General features: G+C 47.5%; 1 long non-coding RNA gene across 1 annotated transcript; it reads right to left on the minus strand.

Annotated features, from left to right (window-relative positions):
- Nucleotides 1-1,882: 1,882 nt before the first annotated feature.
- LOC134153533 (uncharacterized) lies at nucleotides 1,883-4,267 on the minus strand. The gene is made up of 2 exons (XR_009961164.1): nucleotides 4,173-4,267; nucleotides 1,883-2,954 (listed from the first exon to the last, which is right to left on the minus strand). It is a non-coding gene; the product is annotated as an uncharacterized LOC134153533 (long non-coding RNA).
- Nucleotides 4,268-5,739: the final 1,472 nt, after the last annotated feature.

Consider the following 5,739-nt stretch of genomic DNA (forward strand, 5'->3'; position numbering starts at 1 on the left):
TTCTACAATCTTTTAGTTCAGGGGAGTAAAAATGAAGCACCTATGCACAGATAAATGCAAAGTTCCTAGGTAGTAGGTAGTATTTTTTCAACTATATGGTTGACCAAAGTAAGTATACCACAGTCTATTTAACTTTCACTGAATAACTCTTGATGTGCGAATAGTAAAAATCATTATAAATTACAGACACTGCTAAACCAGTGATCCTGAATGGCAGAACAGCTCATCTGCTTGTGCATTTACCTGGTCCTGGAAATTATGTACAATACAGTGGGAAACTATGCAGGTTGCTAATGTTGTCCTATTAGCTTCTCCAGAGGCGGCAGCAGTATGGTGTCTTGGTCTGGAGAAATCTTGTAATCTAATTTGATGTAGCAGGTTGTCATAGTGAGGAGACAAGCAAACAATCTGGATGTTTGTCACATTTTCTATGCATCCTAAAGGCCAGGCTCCAGTTTTTTCCAGTTGTGACAGAGGAGTAGTAAGAGGATGAATTTCTAATTCCTTACATGGAATTTACCAGATCAGAATTGGTTCAGAGCATAAATTCTTCCAATTCAGTACAAGCCGCATAATAGTAAGAAACAGTAAGACATCTAATCCTAAAATAACGTATCATCTAAAAATTAACTTGAGGAACACATTTTTAAGGCTTTTCTTCAATAGTACTTTCAAAAGCGGAAGAGCACTTACAGTTTCACAGAATTACACATACATAATTAAAACAAGTTTTAAGTTGAAGGGCTTTTTCTCTGTCAGTGGAATATGACAACCCATGTCATTGTACATACTAAGCCATAATCACTGCTGTAATCTTTGCAAAGGACCCAAAGGTTATTTGCTAAGCTACTCCAGCAAACGCTCCCAAAAGAGTTGACACATCCCACTGTGTCTTGAGTCCTACATTGTAATAAATAGACATTCCAGCAAACAATTTTTATTCATCAGCCACCACATCAGTAAGTGCTGTGGTACGTGGACCCACTCACAGGGTAGCCCATGCCTCTGCAAGGAGCTGACATGTAACGTCCAAGCAATGGCACAAGCCAGACATCAACAGTCCTGTTGCCAATCTTTGCACCAGCAGAAGGGCCAGTCAGGCCATTAAGGCCACAGTTTGATTAAGAAAAGAAACAGGAGAAAGTCATGAAAGACTATAGGCAAAAAATTGCCATAGGGAATTAACTATAACATTTACTAAGCTCATCCCTTGTTTAACTGGCAGCTGCTAGTCCTGTACAGAAAACAAGATGGAGAGTCCTTAACTGTCTTACCTTGAACAAGAGATGATGCATCAAACATGATGAAATTTTTGATGGTCAATATTTAAAAATAATACTTCAAAATATCCTCTGTAACATTCCCTAGCTACTTATTGCTACTGTATGCTTGTATTTTACCTATATGCTGGAGGAATTTTGCTTGATATTTCTTAATTTGCAAATAAGGGCATTAATGGCTTTCTTTACTTAACTATGCATTTCAAGTAAAGTTCTCAAAGAGAAATGATAGAAACAATAGTCTGATGAATCATGGTAGTTCTATACATTCCAGAAATTAAGTTGTTAATAACATATATCATATGTATTTTATATTTAATTTAAAAAAAAATATTATCTTCTCTGCAAACACTGCTAGGATGTTTTCAAGATACGTTAGGATACTATCCTCAAGTCTTCAATGACCAAATCAAGAGGGGGAACACACGTACCTTGGAAAAAAACGTATTTTCAAGCATGTTTAACCAAATATACAGGGAACAAGAATATCATCTTATGGAAGTACACTGCTCACTGAAAACTTGTAGCTCCCTCTTTTATATTCATTTCAGTTAATAGCAAGATTCCTTGGATCAATCCCAAATACCTTTGAATATATCTAGTAATGTTAAACAAGTTTAATATAAATATTTATTTAAATGAAAAAGTGTTGCCAATCTTAGCAGTTGTTGACTGACAGACTAAAGGATTTGAAGGCTTAAAGTAAAGTCAAGAGTGCTTAAAGCTTTAGCAAACTACTTGCATGACAAGCAAAAACTAACAAAATGGTTTAAGACGTTGACTAACGTACTTTGTGCTCAGCAGATCTGTAATCTTGTCCAGGACTTCTGATGCCACAGTTACCCAAATAGTTTTAAGTCTTATCAGAATTCATAACAGAATAACTATATCTCTGCTATTTGATAGTTCTACAAAGATTTCTACTTGCAGCAAAGATAAACTTATACTAACGACCTGCATATTACCTTTTGTGCAAGTTTTTTTTTTTCCTAAAAAGCTGCAGATCATCAAAAATACATGAGTATTACTTAGGTTGTAAGTAATCAAACTCACTATTTTCATCTGAATCAAGCCCACTCTGAAAAATGATTTTACACAATAAAGCAAAAATAAAAGGTGAGTCAAACTACACAGGGAATTCTATTAGAAATTCTAATTACAGCTGGTCAGGAATTTTTTAACTAAAGCCAAAGCATTTCCTGGTAATATACCAGTTTTGACAAAGCTGTTATTGGAAACATTTTTTCAGTTCCAGCAGTGGGTGTAGGCAAGAAAAAGTGGTTGTCTGGGACAGGGAATAAATAACTTGTTGCTCTGAGCAAGCAGCTGGGTTCTGCAGAGCCCATGTCCAAGTCTTTGCTTGACTGCTTGATTTAGAGCAGAGAGGTGAACTCATGTGAGTGTCCTAACCAGACGGTGATAATCTGTCTTTCTTTTTAGCTTGATGAGTATTTAATGAGTTATACACAGTGGAGCAGCTCCAGCCACGGATGGCACGATCTTCCACACCAGAATAGTCCCTTGGTGAGCTGTCAGCCAGCAGCAGGAGCATGCCTGAGCCTGATGCAGGCAGAATCTGATTTGAAGGCAGGTCTCTCAGTTCCCAGGAGGATATCCTAAGCGTGAGGCAATTTGCTATAGTAGGTGTCTTCTCAAAAGGTTATTTTTCTGGTCCTGATATAAAACAAGTGAAAAATAGAATCTGATGGTCAATCTCTCCCCACAACCTATCCTTTCAAAAGCACGGATTCTCCCAGTTTGCCATACTGCTGCATTTGAAGGAAAGGATGAGCAGAAACGGTCTCAACGTCTGTCCATTGAGACCGATGAGGTGGCCAAGGTGCATCTACCTGCATTTGTTGCAGAGCGCGCTCCACGAGCATAGTTCATTAACGCGGTCATCTCACAAATTGATTTGCAACAGAAGACGGAATTTTGGAATGTTAACAACAACCAAACCCACCCCGGTCCGTGCTCAGCATTCCCCGTTTCCAGCAGGCGTGCACAGAGCACCCGCGCAAAGGCAGCGCCGGCCCCGCGGCCCGGGGGCCGCCGCCGCGGGATGGCGCTCGCTGCCCGAGCAATGCAGCCCGGGCGGCGGCGGCCCGGCCCCGCGGGGCGGCACGCTCCTCCGCGCCGCGCACGGCCCGCGGCAGCCACTCTGCCACTGCCCGCCGAACTACCCTCACAGCCACTTGCCTGAAGAGTGCGGAAGGCCTCGCGTGTAAGTGTTCATGGTAAACGCAGCTCAGAGGGAAGCTGCAGCACGACCGAAGACAAACGTGACTACCTTTTTAGGGGCTCGTGCTTATTTTGTTAGTTACCATTGACAGAAGTTTCGCATACTTTTATGCAGAAATCCAACCCCTCCAGCACCGCTTTCAAAGATACCTTCAAAAATAAAGCATGCAGCTACCACATCCAGAGTTCGTTTGAAACAGTAAACGCCAGGCACAGCACTGGCTTCCAACCATGACCATTACAGTTACTACGAGGACTGTCAGCTCTGTAGATTGATGCTGTTCCCTTTCCACCCTCAAAGAGGAACTGGAGTAACTGTATTTTTGGATGTTTCCAGTCTGAATCACCTCACAGTTCAGCCAACTATTATAGATTCACCAGAAGAATTACACCTACTACCTCCGGCTCAGGATGAAAACACACACACGCAGAGACACCATTTGGGAAATACTGTTACCAGAAGCTTGAGACCGTCAGAGGAAGGATTTTTTTCTCTTTTTTGGCTATCGGAAATTAGCTTGGCAGCTCTGAGAGCAAGGCTCAAATTCCACCCTCTCCTTCCCCCCAGCAGCCTCTCCCCCCACACCGTCATTAGCTTCGCCGAACGTAAATGATTCAGCAGATCGCCCCGCCGTCCTGCACCGCGTTCACCTTTCTCCCGCTTCCGACCTGCATGCCAGGTTTTGCGGACGACCCCACCACACGGGAAGCGTGTTTGGCTCCCCCCGGCCCCTGCCCAGCGCCACCAGCCTTCTGCCCGCAAATGAAACCGAAAGCGCTGCGCGCGGCGCGCCTTGCGCGGGGAGCGGCCCGGCGCGCCCCCGCGGCCGCCGCCCCCCCCCCCCCCCCCGCCGCTCTCTTGCCCTCATCTGGAAATAATGCCGGGTCTTGTTTTTTATTTATTTTTTTAATAAAGCCTATTCCAGCGCCCCGGTGGGCGGGCGGCCCGCCCAGGCCTCCGCCGGCTCCCCCCCGCCGAGCCGCCCGGCGCTGCGGCTGCGGCGCGGCCCCGCGCCGGGCCGCTTCAGCCCCGGGCTGCCGCGGCGAGGGCACGGCCGCACCGGCACGCTCCCCGCGGCGAGGCGAGGCGAGGCCGGGCTCCGCCGGCGGCGGCGCTCCCCTGGCTGCCGCCTCGCCCTGCGACGCCGCGCCGGGGGTCGCGCTCGGGACTCCGACCCCCCCTCCCCCCCGGCAGCGGCCGCGGCGCCCCCGCCGCCCCCTGAGGCGCGCGGTGGGGCGGGGCGCGGCGCGGCGCAGCGCGGGGCTTCCCCGCCCTCCCCCCGCTGTTTTTCGTTACCCCGACTGTACCCCTGCCCCCCCCGCCGCCACGTGACGCGGCGCGCATGCGCAGCGGCGCCGCCGGCCGGGGCACATCTGCAGGCTGACGTCAGCGTGCTCCGCGCCGTTCCCCGGGCGAGGCTGCCAAGGCTCCCTGCTGCCGCCGCGTTCGGCTTGGCCGGGGGCCGGCAGCGAGAGGAGGTCTGGGGCTACTTCAACCAAACTTTCCTGAGTCCTTCCTGCTCTGCCTGCCTGCTCTTCCCTCTCCCCCTTTCTCTCGCTCGCTCGCTCTCTCTCTCGCTCCCCCCCTTCCTCCCCCCCCACTCAGATGATATTCACATGGTATTTTGCACAGAGGAGGCTGTTCAAGAGGAGGGCACCCACCCCCACCCCAATATAAGCCTGTTTTTCCTTCCTTCCTTCCCCCCTTTTTTTTGTTGGAAAGACAAAATGTGCAGGGTGATAGGTTGGGTGAATTGATGGCATCCCTCCTCCTGCCAAGTCAGTCCGTTTTCTAAAACCCCCTTTTAGGAAGGCTAGAGAACTTTATTCTGTTGGAGAATATAACCCTGATGGTTGCTTGCACAGAGGGGAAAAGCAGAGAGGAATACGGGAATCGTCCTGTGCAATCTCTATTGTTTGAAACTTACTTTATATCAGAAATTGAAGATGAAAACGGTAAGGAAGATTTCACGCTATTCAATGAAACTTTTGTTTTTCTTGTGTCCCGAATAATGGTGCGTTGCAGGGCTTTGGGGAGCGGGGGGAGTTTTATATTGCATTAGGCGAGGTGGATTTGGAGTAATTTCAGAGCGAAACCTTTGAGGTTTGAGGATGGGGGAAGGGGGTGCGAGGATTTTCAACTGAAAAGAATACTGATTTATGAAGTACGGTCTTGAATAGTGCAGCGCTTCTTTTTTAGAGTTTTTTTTTAATACTA

The sequence above is a fragment of the Rhea pennata genome, chromosome Z (genome assembly GCF_028389875.1).
Source record: "Rhea pennata isolate bPtePen1 chromosome Z, bPtePen1.pri, whole genome shotgun sequence".
Lineage (NCBI taxonomy): Eukaryota > Metazoa > Chordata > Aves > Rheiformes > Rheidae > Rhea > Rhea pennata.